At 40.5% G+C, this 23,620-nt stretch overlaps 1 protein-coding gene across 1 annotated transcript in view; it reads right to left on the reverse strand.

The window, feature by feature from the left end:
• LOC124154302 overlaps positions 1-7,801 on the reverse strand; it is a 121,047-nt gene extending 113,246 nt beyond the window's left edge. The window contains exon 1 of the mRNA XM_046527943.1: positions 5,642-7,801. The gene's annotated coding sequence lies outside the window, so the exon portion shown is untranslated. The remainder of the gene's footprint in view (positions 1-5,641) is intronic.
• Between the last annotated feature and the right edge of the window lie 15,819 nt (positions 7,802-23,620).

Below are 23,620 nucleotides of genomic sequence, written 5' to 3' on the forward strand. Positions count from 1 at the left end.
AAATCTGCATACTCCAGGAGTAGTAATCTTTCGATTTAGGCAATTTAATAAAATAGGAAGCCACCCTATTACATGTATATGGCATGGATATATAAAACCAAGGAGAAAGAATTCACTATACCCTCCTCTCCTGATAAATTAAATACATTTCATTTACACACCAAAAGTTTTCAGAAAAAAGAAGAGATATCGTGAACGTTATCTGCATTTCTTCAGGCTTTTCTTCCGCGTCAGCTTGTTTATTGACAACAGTTTCGCTGGCTATCCTGCCAGAGTCTTCAGGTCGAAACTGTTGTCTGAGATCAGACCATCGCCGCGGAAACCTACGTTCTAACATCGTGAACGATATTTAGACGATACGTCTCTTTCACCAATTAGAGCAGTCGCGAGATACAACACGAATCGACACCTCTGATAAAGCCAACTATTCGAGGAAATCTGTTCGCACATACAATTCATTGTATCTGCAAAATTCCGATTTTTTCCTTAGAGATACCACAATGAAAAACAAAAACGTGAGAGCTAAAAAAGCTTTACTTTAACTTATGCAACTATAACTAAGTTCCTACCATCCGACTCTTCATTTCTGAATCTCTGCCAACGGCCAGTCCCGCAACTCATTCCAGCGACCAACCCTGAACTCTTTATTAATCTTCCCGGAAAAAAAACATCACAGATTTAATCAACCCCTCGACACCAATCTGGTACAGGTGGTAACGCCCCAGTTAGACGGAGGGCAAATCGAGACACCTCCTCTAAGTGAATGCCGAATCGTAGATGGCGAGTCTATCAGGCTTAAGGAACTCGCAAGAGGAATCGCTCTCTCATCTATCTTCTACAATGCATGCAAAATCGGTTGTTGGCTTATCCGAAATCACTTAACTCCGACTCCGCTTCACCGAACACCACAAAAGTTTGCAAATGTATGTAACTAGTCTATTCTCAAGGAGATGGTTCGCGTATCATATAATTTATTGTAATCATGGCTCATGGTCCCCTCACCTGCAGGCTAAAAAAAAAAAAAATTGCTAAAATTTGAGCATTGCTATCAGTGCGACGGTTTCATTATTTAAGTTTGAACAGAGAACTCTCATTAAATGTGGAAGGGTTATAAAAGAGGTTTCTAATTCCTTCAATCAAATTTCTATTAATGGATATTCCTATTTTTGTTATGATCACGCTTTTCAAAATTTTAAAATTTTCTATGATTACTTTAGTGCATGAATTTAAAAATCCATAATACTTCCACTCATTAATCGTAAAGTCCTGGACCTAACATAATTATTCCTCGAACGAAGTTTTTTTTACATACGTACTGAGGTAAATACATATTCGCACGCAGGGTAAGGTCAGCCGTGTTTTGAAATACATAGCAGCACCACTGGGCACAAATTTCAATAGCGGGCACCCAAGCTTCATCGGATTCGGGTGTTTGGCAGGGGGTGATCAAAAACCAGCATGCAAGATGATCCCCCAACAGCACATCAAACGATCATAAAAAATAATAGTAGAGAGCGTGAATTGGTGGAAATCCTTTATCGCAGGAGTTGATGGAATAAAAACTTTCCTGTTTTTTCACATGGTGAATTATTTTGACCGACCATGGTTTAGTTACAACATAACATTTTCAAGGTGAAAAAAATCCAAATTGACACGCCTTGAAAATATTACGGGAAAACGGAACCATGGCCGGACAACATAAATCACCATGTGGAAAAATAGGAAAGTTTTAATGCCATCAACTCCTACGACCGCAAAAATATTCCGTATAATAACAACACAGTCGTGCACATGCAAAACTTTCCAAAGGTATTACCTTCATAACGATTAGTATTATGATTATTCGACGTTTCTATTTCCTAGGGTGGAGCGCTAGGTAGCCGATTAGGACGAGCTCTTGGCTACCATCATCATCATCACTGGTCAACAATCCTAGGATTGGTTTGACGCAGCTCTCCACTCAGTTCTCCTATCAGCTAATCTTTTCACACCTACGTAATTCTTCTCTTCTTGGCTACCAACGGAAGGTATTTGAGTTTAAATCTCGTCTAGAGAAGCCTTCGGGTCCAACTAAAAATTCTCAAAGGAAGAGGTGACACAGGAATAGGCTATCGCCCCACCCTCCCCCCTTTTGCCCTAAGTGACAGAAATTCACACGCTCCGAGCCAACAAGGGGTGTGATCTACCCTAAACCACCAAACCAGTCTTCGAGTTGTACCTCTTGAGTGAGCCAAGATTGGGCTGTTATTAGATATAGGGTCATGCCTTAAACATAAAATGTATCAGATACGAGCTTGCACGTGTATAGGACGGCTCATACTGTATGTTTTCATTGTTCTACCGTGAATGGATTTGCTATAGAGATTACTAACCTTGTGCATGAATGTGCACGCATATTTTGAAATCATGTGTAAAATTCTTACGATCATGTAATGAGCATGCTAGGATGCCACTTTCCCATCAGCGAGAATTGTCAGCTAGTCGGGCAAAATTCTAAGGAGCGTCCTTTAGAACTGATGACTACGAGGAATTCAATCATGGTCGACATCTAGATAATACCCTGAGAGCCACCTCTAGGGTGTTTGCCAAGGAGCTCTCATCTCGGACATTCAACGTAATATTGTGGGGGTATCACAAACACGGAGACGAAAAATGAAATAAAAGAATTTGACAGAAGATGTTCGGAATCAGTTTTCGTCGCAGGAAACGATAAAGCTCATTAATTTCTTGAAACAATTTCAGGCAGATACCCTATTCAGCGCCACTGATTTTCCATCAGGAAGTAGGAATAATTCAAAACATAGAATACTATTTTACGAGGTTTACATTGCGATAATTTCCGAGGGTCCCCTACTTCGGGTGTGAGTTGGGGCACCCAAACTAATTGCCCAATCCTTTTGATCATTAACATGTACAATTAGCTATAGAAATTTCCCAGATCTTTAATAGGTGTCGTGGAAACGCAAGAAAGAAAGGGAGACAGTCGTATCGTAATCGGCCGCATCATAACAGACGATAATCCTAGGATGACAACCGTCGAAGGACGCAGAGGAAGGCCCTGGATGATAGATACGTGCATCAACAGAAGTTGCTAAAGAGAAAAACAAATAAGGCATGATAAGTATCCTATTAGTGAATTACGTGAAAATAGGTGAGAAAACTATACATAATAGGATTGATGACTAGGGATAATGTTGACAGTTGAGAAGACCAGTTACTCTACCATGAATAAATGGACAAAGGCGTGAAGCTTGGATCAGTAACCCTAACTCTTTAAGTTGTTCGTAGGATATGGTAAGTAAAATATTACTTTTACTAAGAACAACTTTTTCAATCGGAGGAAGTGGTCATCATATGAACGCTGTGATCACCCTGATAATCGATATGCTCCTTCTCTTTCGAGAGAGATAATTAACTTGCCACGGAGACATTGAAATGTGAGTATTAGGTCGACAGGAGTTTGGACCACTCACCAGAATATTCACCTGTTCCACTAGTTACTCGCAAACCAGGGCATTATATTTTGGCAATTCATTACCAGTTCTAAGTTCCGGAGTATTATCCACAAAGAAAATATAGGCAAGAGCGCACAAGGTAACAGCACAGTACCCAACCTTTGAGGCCAACATCGAAACTACTAACGTCGCAATAATTATGGAAACACATGATGATATATCTGATTAAAATAGTGGTACTCCCCTATCCTTGTGAATGATAAATTTAATGCAAACTAAATTTCCGATAGAAATAAACAATACATGAACGAAATATATCGGCAGAAGGAGCATATCACTCGCGCGATCTCTTATTTTGCACTTCAACCTTGGTCTCATGCGCAGAAACCAATAATTCCGCTAGTTCGCCGAGCGGTATCTATGTACCATTACAGTGAGGTTCATTTGGAGAACTATAGCTCCGACGCCCATGGCGCGAGGGGATGCAATCGTAGGGGTTGAGCCCAGCCTCCACTCCTTCGGGCGTAGCGGCGATGACCCAAGGTACTCGAACAGGACCTTGGTGATGACCAGCCGGTGGATCGACCGGGGTACATGTGCCGGGGAGCGAAATCCTAATTCGATAATTAACTACTTCAGCGCATACATATTTCAAAATCCGGCCGGCCTCGGTGGCGGCGGGGTTGTTTGTGTACGTTAAAATGGTCAACATGTTAATATGACATGTTATTATCGGGTTTATTAACATGTTAAATCCGTTTAACATGTTAATAACCCCGATGTATAAAGCCGGATAGTGCTGATTTCGGTGGTATGGAAATTAATAAATAAAACGAAACACAGGACGGGCCAAGCCACCGCATTAAAACATAAACATGCGCGACAGAAATTCCACGTAGGTTGTAAACCCATGCATCATTCAGATATTTGACAGTGAAACGGAATGTCTAAAGGCCTGTTTACAAAATAAGTTCGAGTTAATGTCTGTTTGCATGAACGATTTTTGTGGACCGGAACGGAACATGCACGAATGCATGAACCAAATTGAAAAAGGTTCTATTTTCTGTTCATGAATTCCCACAAGTTGGGTGGTAATACGGTGCATGTTCATGCTCATTCACGCGTTCATACATATAGACAAGTAAACGGGCAAGAATTGACACTGATGAAGAAAATCGGTGATTGAGGAGACGCGAACCAGCGAATTTCAACTCCTTGGTGTATACTTACTGCCTAGAACTCATACTGTCACCTTAATATTTACAAAGTGAAGAGACAAACCTATGTTAATATTTACTTTAATCTCAAGAATGAAACATTTATCCCCCCAGAAAATCTTCATACTGAAGATACATGTAAATGTAGACAAGGTCTACCCTATATTCCCTTATATATTTCAACATGATAGCTTAGGTTTTAATCTAGAAAGAAATTAGGCACGAAAAGAAACCAGTGAAGAGGGGTGATGAGTCCTCTTAATACCGAATCACACGACGTCTGTCACGAATTATGTTGCGACCATTCACCGCTCAAGAGAATGGAATGCACATTAAAAATCACATCCTTTTGTAAGTCCTTTTACATGGGACATATACTTCGTACGTAAGTTCGAGAGCGGATTTCAAATTGTGTCGTCTAGAGCGGTGAATTGCTAGAACGCATGCAAGAATCCATGAACGCGAGATGGAAAATTCTCCCGTGTTCTAATTTCCTTTATGCATTCCCGTAATTGCACGTCAGATCAAGGTAAAAATGCAGTTCTGAGATGTGCAAGTACATTCACCGTGTAAAAAGGGCTTTACATCACCTACCCGTCCTACCAGCCAAGAAATGGTTTTAACCGAAGAATCTATCAAACTATTCGAATGATCTCTTCAACTAAGCATTAGGCTGAAACAATGATGTATAAAATACGGAAACCATAGAACTCCCATCGTTTCCACAGCAACAGTGCCTCGATCAGTTGGAAAAACGAAGCCCCGGTCGATCGCCAATATACTGCTACCGCCCACAGTGTTTCACCAAACCCGTTTCACGACTATCCAATTCACCTCCGCCCGCGGCATGTAGGTGACCCAAACTTTCAATTGGAAGATGGCGAAGGGATTCTGTCACCACACACATGTGAGCAAGCGGAGATAAGGGGTGCGCTAAACCATCGAAGGAAGAAAACGAGAGATGCTCACCTGGAACTTGAAGAGAAATCTCGTGCCACGGGATACGATCACGGTCAGGCCCCAAATCACTCCTCACGGCGGTCACCGATAGCGAACAAACACACTTCACGAGAGGCCATTCACACATCCGCTCACTATACGACGAAGAACACCACCCAAGGGCGACAAACCACAGACACTAAAGCACAGCGAGACACAAGTGAGGCACCGATGAGGAATAATAATACTGAGTAAGCACGAGACCGACCCAACCAGCGAGGGCGTCCACAAAAAATGACGAGCAGGAGACACGGGCCTAGCACGGACGCATGCGAGGCGGGATTGGTACCACAAAGGGCGATTTCCACACGGTTATTTCCACCAGAAATTAATTCACTCACACAATGGTCGCCGGCCAAGTGGACTTATTGTCGCCGCCGCTGCTCTGACGATCTCCTGATTCGATTGTTCGCGATGCAACTCAGAAGAGACGTCGTTGGTCGGTGGATGTCCGCACTTCTTGCTTCGTTTGAAACGCATTTTCCGGGGCGGCCATAACATCACCACCACCCCTAGGATTAACGAGACCCCTTCATTACCTCAGAGAGACGGGAGCAAAGGGGTTGATTCTCTCTCACAAGCACACAAACAAACTGATAGGAGTGGGGGTCTGCACCGCTGGGATTCCCGTCAACAAAGGCACGTCGGGCAGCGAACTAAATAAGATTCCGATTGGTGGTTGCTCTGCTCTTCATGCGATTGATATCGTTTGATTGCCGAGGCGACCTGCTCGGTTGTTGGGGAGGATCTAGTGATATCTTGGACGAGAGATCGTGTTCCTGAGGGCGGCTCTCGCCGATGGCGCTAGTCGTCGGCGCGGCCGAGAGAGGGCCCGGCCAGTTAAAGATCTACCGAGGGGCAGGGTGACGTCACGCACCCCGTGAGCCGAGCCGGAGCGGAATCAGCCGAAGTGGCGACGCGCCGAAGCAACCCCTCCTTCGCTGCTCCTCTCGGAACACATCGATTGCTGTTCAAAATATTTAAAACTATCGGATCTATCGCACCTGCGGAAGCACAACAGGGAGATGATGTTCCATGAACGCCGATATTTCCGAGGCGGTGATGATCTCGGCGGTGTCAACACAACAAATGGATACGGAGAGAGAGCAAAGGGGGTTGAAGTGATATCTCATGTGTCCACGACACGGGGAGGCTCCTTCCTCCGCTGCTTTGCCCCTCTCCCCTTCGTGTGTCGAGGGTTGCGAGTGGGATCCCTTCCCCTTCGCCCGACCACCACCAAATGAAACAGTAAGTGGCCCCGGCCAGGGGCGGGGTCGCGAAATATGCGTGTGACTGCTGCGTGGGCAGGTTGACTGCACCCACAGAATCACTCGGCGAAGGTGGGACAGATGTGCCAAGCGGAACGGTGGGATGAAAATATCTATACACAAGAGGTAACCGAGGGACGCACCTTCAAGTACTTCCTAAGAGAATACCACATTGCAGACGCAGCAGCTAAAGCCACTCATTATCCATAACAAAGGAGCCGCGGGGAATTGGTATGATCGCTGAGGTTTGATACCTTGACCCCAGAAATGCCTTCCTTCCACAATCGAACGGAGCAACCAAAAGCGATGGAGCCACCGATAAAGTGGAACGTAAACAACAATATAGAAAGGTGATGTATTGGAAGACGACTTCCGCAATTCACTTAAAACTGTTCGGTCGACCGTATACTTCCAACAGTGATTAAGAATTTAATTTCCCTACAGAAGTCAATCGAACGAAAGAAAGAAAGCGTACGGGAAAATATTCTTTGTGGGAATTCAGGAGATCAAGGGACCGGCGTTGGATGACAGCACAATTGACTGAGCACTCGGATCACTATGTTCCGTGGAAATACAAGCAAGCAGCGAGGGAGCGCAGATGCCCTAGCACAGAGGCCGCCGAGACGGTCATGGGCGGCACTCGCATAAACATGGGCTGAAGCATGAATGCATTCGTCGTTTTTGGCTCACTCACACGCAGACGGCGTCGGCCACTCCCTAACGTCGAGAGAGGAATTGGATGTAGAATGGCGATACAGGTACAGGCACACACACACACTCGTACAGAATGGCGAGAACGGAACAAAACACAGGGGTTGAGATGAGTGCGTCCTACGCGCTCGCGCAGAAACACAAACGCCGAAGAATGAAACAGAAGAGGAGCGAAAGTCCACATGCGTCCCCCGCAAGCCATTCGGCAGAGGCGGCAGCACAGGGCAGAAGAAGCGGCCGATCGGGGCGCCCCGGCGAGCGGTGGACGTCGGAACGATCGGGAGACGTTGCCTGGGAAACGGGTGGGGTCACGTGGGGCGTGGCGGCAGGGAGAGGGGAGGGGTGCTCGGTGGGGTGAGGTGGTGGGCGGCGGCAGATTGAATAAATGGGGTGGGCGGGGGAGAGCAGGTGGGAAGGAAGCGGCGACGATCAGAAAACATCATCTATCCCCTTTTTAAAATAGTCGGAAAGAGTGCTCTGTAGCTCGAGACGAGAGAATTCGTATTATTAATATTACGGGTAGAAGGGATATAGGTAGAAGTCATGAATACCAAAATGGCTCAAGGCCACCCGGTTGGAATTTGGAGATAAAAATTACCAAGAATATTTTTTGGAGCTACTAGACGTGCAGTGTAGGCAAAAGTACTGAAAAAAGAAACTGGGCTTAATAGCAGTTACTTCGTAAAAAAAAGTTAATCAATTACGAGTCCAAATCACTGATTTTAAAAAGTAATCAGCAAAAGTACAGTTACTTACGGAGGATGTCAATTTTGTACCCATCTGAATTTGGCTAAAAAAGGGGAAGGCTTAAGCTAAAACAAGCAAATTATGGTACTTGGGGATTCGAAGTTATCTATGAAATCAGTAACGCAATCGCCTATTTCGAGCAAGCAACGATTCCTCTTTCACAGTAAGAAGTAAATTACACGTAAAAGGTACATTTCCTAAAAAGTAATCGTTACAAGTACAAATTACTGTAAAATTAACCGTTACAAGTAATTCCGTTACTTTTACTCGATTACTTACCGGCGCTGTAGACCTGTTGTTGGTCAAGGACTAATTATTTATCATATTGAGACAAATATTTTTCATGAGAGAAGTTTTTTTCAGCTTATTTGGATTCGCACAAGGTGCTTTTTTCCTCAAAACAATGCCGAATGCAATTGCGCTGTCTTGGAATCCACGGCCAGATTGCAATCAAATTTTTCAATTACATTCCAAACTCATCATCAATCTTGATAAAAATTCTAGCGTTTCAAATCAAAAAGCTTTAACGAACGTTGAAGGTTCAATAGATGCATGTGCAGGCAGGTGAAATTACAGTCAAAAAGACAAAGGTGGAATGATACGATATTTTGCAATGCAGTCACATTCCGCGTTAACTCAAATGAAACGAGCAAAATTTCCAACATAACCCGATTCCTTTCGAATTTAGCGTATTTCAAGAACCTCGTAAGTAAAGAAAAAATGCTAATTTTTACGGTAAATTAATACTTGTAAAGAAAGTTGTAGGGTACCAAAGTTGGTAAATTATGTGATATTCCATCCAATCTTTAGACTCTTTTTTTCATATGGTTGATCAAATGAGTTACATAACGTAATTTATATTTTCAAAAAAGGAACAACTACAGGATGAAACGAGGCCTCTTTGAATGAGGTTTAAAGCCTAAGGTAATTAACATCCAACTTTTGGTACTGAATATCTAAAAATATGCCCCTTGATTGTTGAAAAAATGGGCGTGCACGTATCTATTACTCTCCATATAATTTATAAAAAAACTTATGTTTCATCTAAAGCCAAATTTATTGAAATAGTACCTATCAGGAAATCTCAGAAAAGCAAATTAATATCACCACCTTAAAAACGTGCAGCCAGTGGCGTAACTAGGAATATGCTTTGGGGGGATGATGGGGTGGGGTGGCGAACCCCCCCCCCATCTCCCTCTTGGCAACTTTTCGGGTAAGTTTTTGAAAAATGACGTGCCTGGATGTACATTTTACACTAAAAATTGAACTTTAAGCAGACGGAGGTATTAAAGTTAACTTATTAAGTTAAAAGACATCAAGTTTAAAAACTATACAATAGTTTTTAAAAAACTTTTTTATTTCTCAGAGACTTTGGGGGGATATATCCCTCATCCCCCCCGTAGTTACGCCACTGTTTGTGGCACAATGGGGAACATGCATGAAAGTTGTTTACCCGGCTACTAATTCTCATTGCATAAAAAAATTCTCACGAGTCCAAAAATACATGAAAACTGTACGCCACAAACGTCATTAAATGCTAATTAAAAGTTCTGAAACATCGCTCGAAGTCACGTGTCCAGAAGAGCCTTCTCATTGGTTTTACGTCATCGCACGGTTCACCATTCACTTTGCTACGGGATTAGAGCCTAGATTGAAAGAGATCAAAGTAAATAATCATATTCGATCATGGTTCACCCAAGAAAAAATTAACTTAATAGGGATTTAAGGAGACACAATCCAACAGTTTACCTATGGACGACTAATTTATGAAAAACAGCGATTGCTTCGTGCGATTCGATTAATAAAAATTATAATACAAACGTTTTTAAATTTTATTCCACTGTGAGATTTAATAGATCAATTGCTATCCGAAAATCTATGTTATTTATTTACTTAATAACCTACCATGCGGAACTTAGATAGTTTCCTCCAATCGGCCAGAGTTGAGGGCCAAATAATCGTTAAAAAGTAATCGAAAAAGAAGTTGATAGATAAAGAAATATGTTTCAAGTGCTATTTATGCTGGATTTATTCGAGGTCCTTTTTTTGAACCGGGACCCACGGCAAAAACGATTCAAAATTGGACTTTTGACGAAATTCGAGTTTTGTGCTGACATACAGCGGACGTTATGGACATCAGATTAGCAAGGTTTTAGAGCCTAAAGCCTTCTATTTCTCGTACATTCCTTATTTTTCCTCCTCGATATAATCATTATTAGTAATTATTCTCTTTAATGGCCTCCTATAGCTAAATTCACCTTTATATTTAGTGCTACATTATGTAGACTAAAAGGTACATGTCTAGAATTGTTTAGAAAATAAAATAAGTGATACATCCTAAATTAGGTGACCTTCCAACAAAAATTGGCGATTCCTAAAAAGTCTACTATAACCCTGATGTATTAGTGTACTTACATTAAAATGTTCGTAGCCATCTCCGGCGTGGAAATTGAGGTACAGGTCAGTCCTACTACTTTCAGGACACACCCTGTAGATACCTGAGCAGCGGTACACCACACGCGACTGTATGGTTTCCGCACATTTTTCTCTTGAAGAGCCATGCCGCTTTGATGAATACTATTACACTTATTGCATTGAACAAATGATACAAATGTGTAATTTAGATCACAAGAATCCTTCTCTGAAACCAATTTATGTTTGTTAGTCAATAAAATCAACTGATTTTCATTTAAGTCTTTCCAAATCTCCTCCAACAATACCCTTTATTTGTTTCAACAACGCCTTGGCAACCCAATGTAAAATCTGCAGCCTGACGTTATAACAGCAATTCTTTTCGCCAAATTTGCGTTTGGGCACCTACCATAACCAATTTTCTATCCACCTACTCGCTCTGTCAGCTTCGGATACCGGACTACGCGTATGAATTAATTCTTTAAAGATAAAAATATTATTCATCCGTGAAGTATTCTAGGAGTACATTTGAGATAGGACCTTCTCATTCTAGTACTTTTAAAAATTGAGCATATTCCTCATTGAAATCCAACTTTTGATATTGACCATATAAAAATACCCCCTTCACTATAAAAGTGGGCCTTACATGAATCTCGCACTTTCCCTTTACTTTATGAAAACAACTGATATATCATCTATGCCCCAAATTATTGAACAATCATCTGGAAATCTCAGACAAGCAATTTAGTACCATTACCTTAAAAACATTTCATGGCTATTTTCAGCACAATTCCTTTGTGAATTTGTGAATTATTTACACTCTTACATCTGAGAATACAAGCAAACAATCCAACTAATCGAAGTAAGGAAACAATTCATCAGATGCTACATATGGAGTATATTTCTCCATGTAAGTGAGGCTTGGACGTTGACAGCAGCAGATAAGACAAGAGTGGAAGCATTCGAAATGTGATGTTACGGAAGAATGATGAAGGGATAAAATGGATCGACCGTGTAAGTAACGAACCTTTAAAGTAAGTAACCTTTACATTTTAATACATTCGTTCATCCTCATCAATAATTATACGATTTGAACTTTGTAATTACCTCCGGGCATTACGCTTCCGACTAAAGAATGTTCTAATGATGGACACACTGAGCACCACACACACCAATTAAGCGTTACTTTTATATTCTCAGAGTTCAGTTTCTATAAGTATCGTGTTGTGCCTGCGTTGTTCGTCTTTTTGCAATTTTTTTCGAACGCACGTTTTAGCTACGGGTCCACCGCTTCCCTTTGCCCGGCGTCTTAACATTTCAAACACGAGTCGCTTTCATTTGAATTTATAAATGGCCGCTAAAGAGTATCCTTCTCGGTTATGCGGGCAGAAAGAAAACGTGTAGAGTTTTTATCGCGTTATATATTTCGTATGGTCTTTAAGTTGTATCCTAAGCTTCTTTCTACCTATACACAGCCATCTCGTGGGTGTCTGAAGAATACAAGAATAAACTTAAAAATTAATTATTCCAATTGCAGTAAAGCTTCTTTTTTTATCGGGTCTAAGAATGGGCTTTTGGGTCTATGGGCTTAATTTCACTATTTATCGACCGTTTTCCGCCTGCTATAACGTTTCAGTTAATACGCGTTAGTTCAGCTGTTAGGACTACCGTATTTTCCGGCGTATAAGACGACTTTCTAGCACCTAAAATCTGTTTTAAAAAGTCGGGGTCGTCTTATACGCCGGGAATGTGGCAGCAAGGAGGAAGGGTGGCCGCACTGAACAAACACTTCACACATTTGCAGAACCCTAACCCTAACCCAGTGCTGAGATCTAATATTCCAGGCTTTGTGAACTTCCATGTTAAAAGGAGGCCAAGGGAGAACCAAGCAAGACAATTAAACCAACGCAACGGTCGGAGGCACTTCAACACAATCAGCAGAGGACAGTTGTGAATGCAATGCATTAACAGGCGCGTGAGCACGGAATATAAATCAGACAACTGGCTTTAACACTGACATACGAAGCAAAAGGCAGTACACTACCTCCCATTCGAAATATGGGCACCACACCCCGAAACACTACGATGGTGCTTCATTTTGGTGTGGGATATGTTCAGGGCTCATTTAACTCCCAGCACCAAGGAAAGGCTTGCGAGACTAAATACAGATTCAGCAGTTATTCCTGCAGGATTGACATCATTGGTACAGCCACTGGATGTGTGCCTAAACAAGACGTTTAAAGATCGCATTCGAGAACAGTGGAATGAGTGGATGGTTAGCGGTGAGAAGTCACAAAAGGAGGAAACATGCGTGCTCCACAGTTGGATGTTTTGTGCAAATTTGTTATAAAAGCCTGGAATGACATTGATGCAAAAACAGTAATCAAGTCTTTCAAAAAGTGTGGCATATCAAATTCGTTAGATGGTATGGAGGACGACTACTTGTGGCAAAATGAAGAGGAAGTCGAAGCTGAGACCACACCATCTGATACGGAATTTGATCCATATGATGATTGCCTTACAAATGTAGAACAAGACGTTATTGATGTACTGATGATATCAAATGACGAACAGGAGGATTTTAAAGGTTTTTAAATGGAAACTGCGTTGCTGACTCGCAGTGACTTGCGAGCTCTCTCTATCGTTTGTTAACTTCCTTGTATCAGACTGCTTTAGGAAAAGTTTAATCCACTTGCACTGTTTTAGTTTTATATGTTTTATGAGGAACTGACTTATGTTTATTAGTGACCGTTTTCATGCTATCATGTCATGCCATGATGTCATAAGCATATTAATTAAAAATTTCTATATTGAAATCAAATCTGATGTTTTTTATTTACCGGTAGTGTGCGTTGGAAAAGGGGTAGTCTTATACGGAGAGTATAGCACGAATTATATATTTTAACAAAAAAGTTGGGGGTCGTCTTATACGCCCAGTCGTCTTATACGCCGGAAAATACGGTATTTACTCGCCCCTTTCTTTTGGACCGGCTAATGATTGTTCCCGGGTATAAACCGTGTCATTTCTTGAACGGTGCTAGAGAATGTTTAGGTTCGCATTCGCAATGAAGGATGTGCCATCACGCATAACTGGAGAGTAATAGGGTGGTTTCCTATTATTTTTTTATTGCCTAAATCGAAAGATTATTACTCCTGGAGTACGCATTTCACGCTTTCAGATTTTTAAATGACGATATCTATTTTTTGCGATTAATTCAAAAGTGAAAAATTTCAAGCGTGCGAAAACGCGACGGTCAAGTATGAATGCTGGGAAAAGCCCGTCTGACGTCATTCTGGATCCCGCTTTCGCCGTGTGAGGTGACCTTGGGGCGAGGACATCGTGCGCCGCTGCGATGCTGGCTGCTATAGGTAGCCGAGTACCCTGTTCGCAGGTAGCACTTGGCTTAAATAAGGATTATTATTCCTCTATTAAACGAAGAAAACTTTCCGAACTTAGGTAATTTGAATGGGTTATTATTAAGAGATGTTTCCCTGAGCTCTGTGCCTCATGTATGCATTGGTTATCTCCGACGATGTAAAACTCCTGACTTCTCGTACAGAAACTAGGTGCCTGTGACGTCACGTGGAGTGGCATCGCATGGGCGCCAATCTGGCCTTTTTCAAATGCGGTTAAAATTGACCATTGCCATTCGTCTGAACTGGGATTTGTAAAACCAAATAATTTGTATATTATGAATACTTTAATGGTGGGTAACGAATTGCAGTCAATGCCTTTCGTTTTCTTTGATGAAGGAAACTATCCTATTATAAGGGTTTTTATACTCGGGAGACTTTCCATATCGGAGATCATTCTGAATAATTTCTGAGCGAGAACAAATCATAAAACCCGAAATACATACGTGTCTCTGCCGCCTGGCTGATTACGAACACCGGTTATATGGAAAAGCATAATGATTGCAGGTATGAAAGGATTCCTCGCCTCCATTTTGCAAATTAATGGTGGGAATAGGATTGAATGATGGTAGACCGACAATCGCTTCGCAATCACAGCCGTTGGTTTGGAAAATATTCCTGAGGAATTGCATTCAGAAAGTTTTCGTTTCCATCACTTAGCGGAATTCGAAAAATTTCCCGAGGAACGAACGATCCAACAGCTCAGTATGCAATCGTTGTCTCGATGACAATGAAAAAGAATTATTTAAACCTCAATTCACCTTTTATGTAAGCCTAACTATCGATGGTAGTGTCCAGGGGACCAAGTATGGGACAATATCTTTACATTTCGGCCAAATAAACATCAACGAAATATGGGAGTGGTATGTTGGATGCTTTCCGATGCTTTTACAATACATAGGTATTTTTACTTTAGTGGGAGAACGAGCAAGAAAAAAAGAGAAGAGCTTAATCCGCAAGGACAGTATTACACGTTGGACGCAAAGACTTCTCAGGCTGGGCAGTTATTTCCACCGATGTTCCCACGTATTCGCTGAAAGCATTAAAGCTGTACGACTGGTCGGATTGAAATTCTATGAAATGGGGCCACAGCGCAGAAAGAAGACAATATATTATGGAAAACATATTACGGAATGCATTAAAAAAAATCCTGGGTGAAAAATTGAGCTAACGCATTTAGCATACGTGTTCAGGGAAAAATAAGTTGTCGAATAGAGGAGAAAACGGCGAAGCCGGAAATTATTTTGGAACACATATGGTTTATGGGAGGGATGGTCTCTTCAGACATAATTCATATTCTACGTGTGGCTAGACAAAAGAAAGAAAAATAACTACTCGAAGAAGACGGCTTGCAAGGTTTGAGTGAATGGAAATGATGATATTGGATGGATGGATGGATGGCAGATGAACGCAAATGATTACGTATTTCGGAAATGAGTGACTGTGGATAAAATGTGACAAAATATGGCAGGTATATGGAAAACATAATAATTAACATAAAAATAAATATTATGAAAAATGTGATTAAAATTTCTTCGAAATTCAAAAATTTTGTAGGAAAAGAATAAACTAATAAAATTTTTATTTTTATCCAATGCAACTAGAGATGAAATAATTCATTACTAAAATTAAATCAAAGCAAAAGTGGCGTTTACGCTCCAGCGTTTGAACTTTGCCCACAATTTACGTCTTTTTCCACCACTGGTTCCCCTCTTCCCTCTATTTGATAAGGATGACGAAATTCGAAATTGTTTGCCATTCACGGCAGATTACAAAAAGATACGTTCAACGGATTCAGCCGTTACATAGTCAAAGTTCGACATATTTAAATAAAGATGGTAGCACTTTTCCACAATATTTTACTGTATAAGTTATTTATGTAAATACTGTGGAAAAGTGCTACCATATTTTATAAAAAAAGATACATAGATGTTAGAGCACGCATTATTGGTACTAACTGCAGCAAAAATTCTGGGAGAATAGCGTATGATGGAACATCCTACTCAAATATATTACAGCGCTTCCCAACCTTTTTTCCTCCCGTACCCCTCTGTGTGTATAAGAAGTTAAATTTATAGTTAAATATTCCGGCCCCAAAAATGTAACGCGCACATTTTATTGCATAATTTCACTACGGGTAGGTGACACTTTTAGTTATATTAATTGTATAAATGTAGGGAACGTAGCGTCTGCTATCAGGGGCGCAGCCAAGAATTAAGGCTAGGGGGGTTTTAGGCGCAACTAATAATTAGGGGGTATGGGGGTATTGCATACCCTCCAGGGTAAGCAGGAGTTGCGGGAGGTCTTCTCAAGAAAAATTTAAAGAATAATCGTTCAAAATGGCGAGTTTCACGGCTTTCTGAGGGATATTTGATTAATCCTAACACTATTCTATAATTTATACTGACCCAATTAAATAAAATGGATTAAACTTAAAAATTTCTCTGAGCTCAGGGAGGGGGGGGGTTTATCCCCGAACCCCCTCCCCCCTCGCTGCGCCACCGTCTGCTATTACCGATCATATTCGGCGTATCCCCAAGGGGTAAGCGTACCACCGGTAGGGACCCGCTTTAAAATATGCACGCCACTCCGATTTCTATCGCATTTAAGTAAATAATTCTGACGTATTTGTGCTGGAAATCGCTCATCCAGGAAATGAGAAAAAATATTCCTGAAAGCAAGGGAATTCGCAGAAAGAATAAAATGCTATTTTTCTACCAAAAAGATCATACTAGCCAATATTTATGCGTGTTTTTTGTGCCTATTGTGAAACTAATCAACGATTTCTCTCTTCCTACCGTTGGATCGCGAGGGTCACACGAAGCTGCTAGACCCCTAATTTGACTCCTTATGAGTCTTTAGGTCCTCTTCGGGAGAAGCTCAACCAAACCAGCAGCGGCGACTCCGGCAACGGTAGATTACGTGTGGAGGAATGGGGTTCGATCTTTGACCCTAGAGTATGCAGCCGCGGCGGATCGCGTCCGGGGGCAGTGGCTTAACTCAGAATATTCTCAGGGGTTGAATGGAGGGTCACGGTAGGGAAACAACCCCACCCCAGGCTACAGGGGATCCGGGAAAACATTTGAAAAATGACATACCTGGATATTCATTTTGCATAATTTTGGCACTAAACTTTTAACTTTAAGCAGATGCTGTTATTATATATCAAAACTGGTAGTTATATGTAAAAACTGGACGATACTTTTAAATAATATTTTATCTATCTGAGACTTTGGGGGGGATTTATTCCCGAACCCCCCCCCATAGTTACGCCACTGCGCGAAGGAATGGGGTTCGATCCCAAACGGAGATTGTCTGAGCGCCTCATTCTCACCGAGGCTGAGACTTTATTTATTTTTCAGTCGTATTTTCTTTCTCCTCGAGAATTACTAAATTTATTCATTAGTTCGGAAATAATTATATGAACTATTTTCGCATTTAGACATTTAACCATACAAAAAAGTAAAATAGTCAGCACGAGACAATTAAAAATGACCAAGGAGAGATAAAAAGGATAATTTTAGGAGCAGATTACTTACATAAAATTCTAGAATAATGAATTTAATTTATGAATCTAATATTGTTCAATTTTTCTCATATAAATTGAATGTGATTTCATTTACAATAGCCACCAATTTTGAAAAGTTTCAGTTTCGTGCACTTGGACTGATTGTTTATTCTATGTGTTGCAGTTGGTTTCGACGATTTCAGCCTTCCTGAATTTGGGAAAGTGGACAGAATAATTTCCAACGAAAATGATTGAGTGTTTTGTCTACAAAGCTCTGTACACCTTGGATTTCGACAAATTTTTGATGTTTACGAAGTTCTTGAAACCAGCATAGTAAACTCCATCAATGTTGAAAACTTAATATCTTTTTAGCCTGTAATTTATGTAAGAATGCCGGACTATCGCAGCAGAATTGTATGCAGCCTTCAGATATTGCGTAACAAAAATTTTCAACTGAATGTTTTTTTCTTATTAAAAAGTTGCTTCATTTTTTAATAAATACGTTTTATAAAAGACCACTGCTTTCTTATATCATTCAACCTATTTGCATTATTTATGGCATTCAATTCAACATGATAGTGTTCTGAGGTGAGTAAGTCTTCAAGGTAACAAGTGGCAGTGAAAATTATGAACCCCAAAATTTACTGTAAATAAAACATTTTATTAAAAAAAATTCATTTCCTAACCCTAATGTTCGTCGTAAGTGGCGGAAATAGTACCGCGAAAGGATATTGTAATGTAACTTTCAAATGGTGACACTATTAATAATAATATCCGTTGAAATATTACCCATTCATTAAACGCTACGGCAACAATTTCGCAAGGTTGTGGCATCCAATGTAGATGGACGTAAGACCCAACGACGCTGGCTGTGGTATCCAACGAGTTGGTTGTCACAGCCATTTCTCACCCAGCCATTTAAAATGGCTCCCTCATCCAACTAACTGGATTTTTTAAACTGAATTTTATATATTTGTGCCTTATATTATGGAGGTATTTCCTCCAATTCATGGTCCTTCATGCGACAGAGATTTCTCGCGGGCATAAGGTACAATGAAAGCAAGAGAAAACCGAATAATATCGTGCTGCGGGAAAAAGCAAAGGAAGTGGAGGAAAATGGGAGTCTGGGGAGGCTATGGAAAAAGAAAAGGGAAGCCAAACTAAAAACAGTACGATCATATGGACATCGACCTCAACAAGTGCGAGCCATGAACAAATTTTAAGTTGGCAGAGTAGTATATTCCAGGTAATTAAAAATTCACATGAATCGAAAATTCGTACCCCAGCTTATACAGCTTGTTTGAAATCTCTTGGCACCAAAATACGCGGAAATACGGACTCTGACAATGAGAGGAGAGTAGGTTTGTGGGAGGAAAGCATACCTCACCCTTGGCACGGAAAAAATAATTCGAAGCAAGGGTTAGCTAGCGACATAAATGTCAGTTTGGGGCATACTCTCATAAAGCAGTCAAATAAAAAAAAATATAAAACGTCCTAAATGAACAAATCTGAAGAAGATGGAACAGATTACAAAAAATGGAGGAGGCGGCAGACTGGAAAAAATTTACTCTCTCCGAGTCTCGAACCCTGGTCTTTCATAGCACGAGCCTAACAAAACCCTTCAACAGTATTCCTATCTAAGTGTCTACTTTCAAATAAAAAAGGTTTCATCTTCTTTCTTGACATCAGTAAGGCAAAGTCTCCTTGTTAGATTATTTCCATCACGTCTAGTTTCATTAGGACAGCTGAATGTGTATGTTTTTTCTTTTACAAAAGTAGTAATTTTTTTCATTTATACATCATAATAGCATGAATAGGTAAAATGAAAAATTTGCTGTCATAACATGTTGTCCTACGATGGCATGCCTTCCTATCCCAACAAAACATATAATTAAACTTGCAATAATCTATCGTTTTTTTCGATGCAATGCATAATCAGAATCCACTCCAAATAAGTATGTGACTGTCGGCGCGTAAAGACGTGTGCTTTTCATCTGCAAAAGGTTTGAGGATTTTGTTGCTCCCAGGAAATATCAGCTTGTTACATTATAATCGTTGTGAAGTGTTATTTAAGTATACCGGGACTAGCCACGGTGATAACTTTTACGGAGTCACCCGCAATGCACAAACTGTGCGAAAAATGCAGAGAGGAATGATTTTTCACGAGCGAATGATTTTTCTTCTGTGGATTTTTCGCACAAGTTGTGAAGTGTCTTAGCTTTCATCGTGGGGTCAATCCATTTCAAATCACCGAGGCAATGTTGCTCAAAATTTTAATTATCCTGATTTTTTTAGCAATGGTTCCCTACAAGCAGACAATCACAAAATATCATTTGAAAAAAATTTACAAGCCATATATATTTAAATAAAAAGCCATATATATATGGCAGCCATATTTAAACGGGCGAATGGGCCTAAACAGTGCGTGAACTACCACGATGACTTTTGTTACGTATGCGGTCAAATTACTTTCAAGGCTCAGAGGCGATATATTACCTTTTTGTGACAGTGTTTTAGACTTTATTTTGACTGTCCGTTGGGGGACATGGATACAGGATATGAGCCTTATATGATATGTAGCAGGTGTGTAAGGCTTCTCACTGGTTGGACTGTTGGAAAACGTCATATGAATTTTTCCGCTCTCATGATTCGGCGGAAAGCTAAGGATCATATTTCTGACTGCTGTTTTTTTGAGCCAGAAATTAAAGGAATAACACCGAAGTCAAAATACACAGTAAAAGATCCAAACAACCTAGAATTCGCCCGACTTGAAAAATTTACCAGTAACGGAACCACACAAAATGTTAATCTTAGCGAATATTCAGAAAGCATGTGAGAATGATGGATTCGAAAACTCGAAAGATCCAATTTTCGGACCAAACATATCTGATAGACCTCATTTTATGACGCAAGAGGATTTAAGTGATCTATTGCGCAAGTTAAATTAGTCTAAAAAGCACAGTGAAATCTTAATATCACAATTGAAGGGTTGGAATGTGCTGGATCCAAATACAAACATGTCTATGCACCGATCTCTCAATGACGAACTTAACCCTTAACCGGTGACGTGCGGTCTGAGAGACCGCTGCGTTTCTAAAAATGTGAATATTTTCAAAATTAATGTTTCAAAATATCTATAACCCTCGTTAGCTTCATATTTTTCCATAACAAGGACATCGCACTCTTTAAATTTAACGTTTCTTTCATTATCTTCTGTAAATTTGCAATTGAATTCGATTAGCGGTCTGTGAGACCGCACGTCACTAAATGAGAAAAATCAAAAAGGTGATGCTGGTGGAAATTATTAAAATAGTTGTTATAAACAATTCGTAGTGACTTATTAAGCATAAGAATAATTAATATTTTGTTAGGAAGCATTTTTAATTGTACGAAGTGGATATTAAAGCACTTAAATTTTTCACACAAGTAGTTTCTGAAGGCGAACGCAAAACTAAGGAAATCCAGTTTTTATTGGAAATATCACTCATTTTGTTCTTTAAATGCTGACATTTTTATAGATGTTATCAATAATTGGAATAAAATAGTGGTGAATTTCTCGCACCCATAGCAGGCAGTATACATATAATGTACTTCGTAATTTGGCACCAATTGAACCCCGAAATTGAAACCCGCGCCCACGGCTGGAGCGCAACATTTATTTACGGGTATCTTTCAGCAGTCGGTCTCCTCCTAACTATTTGGGGACTGAACATCTTAGCTTCGAGTTTTACTGCAAGAAGAAATAAAAAAAGCCTAGGAAACACGGAGAGTAAAATGTCGAAATGCAAGTGACGTTACGTCTGCATTTGTCCGAAGCGTTTTTTTTGTCCCTTTTTGCTCAAGCAACCAGAAAACCCTCGAGTGCGTAGTTTCTGAAGTAATGCAAAAATCTGATGACTAATGGCGGCAAATACAACTGATAGTGAAGGAGGGAGCACAGATGATGACAGAAGTGATGTAGTGAAAGATCTCCGCTGGCAAGAACAATTTTCTACAGGAGAAATCGCTATAAGTGATCATCAAATGAGCCAAAGAGAAAAATTCGTATACCCTTCCATAACACCGTTACTCAGAAACCTGGCTTGAAGGACTACATAACATTACTAGGTTGGGATATTGAGCTTCTTGATTAATAGTCTCCGATTTTTGATGTGCGAATTTTACAAGTGAATACGTTGGTACGGTCAAAAAAATAAGAGGGCCTAATGATTATGCGTCATCCAAAGGACGCATTTTACGAATTTTCGGCGAACAAGATTGTAGTACCCAATTTCCCCAAAATAAATAAGGCTATTTCCTTAGTTTCATTTACGCACTTCAGGGTGAGTTTTATTCTGAATGGGCTCAGTCTCCTGCAGTTTGACTCCAGCTTCGGTAGCTAGGTCGCGTCCACCTCCGTCCTCGTCGGCTCTTGGTGACATGCTAGTGAGGGATGCAGGTCGCTTTATGTGCCAACCTCACAAGTTTTCACGACCCGGCCCCGTCAGTTAAGTGGGACTCCTGGGTGTCTACATACTTTTGAAAACGATAGTACCTCCTATAGATTGATAGACGCATGGCTTCATTCCTGGTGGCCGGGATAAAGTGATTTCCGAGGATGTGTTTCACACTTTTATGCCAAATTCATTGTTACAAATAGATTCATCCGCATCAAATAAATTCATCCGACCCAAACAGAGGAGAAAGAAGTCTTGATTTATTAACGACAAACATACCCCATCGGGTAATAAACGTTAGCACCGTCGAAGGAGGGTAGTAACTGCAAAGGTTTTTTTTAAAATACCGCTGAAAATTTTATAAAGAACGTAAAGTCTTCATTTGTTCAAAGAGCTGATTTTGATAAGTTCAAGAGTCATCTGAAAAACGCTTTCCCGGGGTTCCAAGAATCAATAATGAAGTTAAATGTAGAGGGCACTTGGAAAGCTTTTCTTTCGCTCGTAACTTCGGGAATAAATAGCTACATCCCTAGGAAAGCAGTAAAAGAAGGCAGCTAACCGATATGGTACGACGCTGAAGTAAGAAAATCATTGAGGCGACACAGGGCGTGTCATGATGAAATGAAAAAAGTCAGCACGGATTTATCCGCTAATGAACGCGAGGAAATAATTAAAAAATATAGGATGACTAAAACCGCCACGAAGGAAGCGTTCAGGAATGCATTCACGAATTTTAAAAGAAAAACACTAGTTGAGCAGTCACGGGGTAACCCAAAAGGATTTTGGTCATATCTTAGGGAAGTTCAAGGTAAACGATCTACCGTATGCTCTCTAAGAAACGACAATGGAGATGTGTTACAAACAGTTGCGATAAAGCCAATTTATTAAATTCCTACTGCAAGATCGTGTTCACCGAGCCTTCCGATAACTCACCCGAGACCGAAGACAATCTCAGCATACGAAAGATGCCGCCTATTGACATTAGTTCGCACGTAATAGAAAATATATTGAAATCGCTCAGTCCAAATAAATCACCTGGTCCAGACGAAATCCCTTCTCGCGTATATACAGAACTTGCCTCAGAAATTGCTCCCTAATTGCAGTTAATATTCAGTAAATCCATCAAGCAACACCTAGTACCTAATGACTGGAAAATTGATCATGTAACTCCAATATTCAAAAGCGGAGACAAGGAACAGCCATCTAATTACAGACCGATATCGTTAGACATATTTTCAAAGATAGGATAAGATCAGATCATATAAATAAAATAAGAGAGAAAGACTGTAGAACGGGCAGAATCAGAATGTCTTCTTTCCACGATCAATAAGAGATTATAGCGGCAGCGTTAGGACACATAAATAGAGTATATGACTAGTACAATTTGTTAGCATGCGTGACGTTTTTAGGACTGTGTGGTGTGCATGTGGGAGTCCAATTGCATACTGGTGAT

This window comes from Ischnura elegans, chromosome 1, assembly GCF_921293095.1.
Source record: "Ischnura elegans chromosome 1, ioIscEleg1.1, whole genome shotgun sequence".
In the NCBI taxonomy this organism is placed as follows: Eukaryota; Metazoa; Arthropoda; class Insecta; order Odonata; family Coenagrionidae; genus Ischnura; species Ischnura elegans.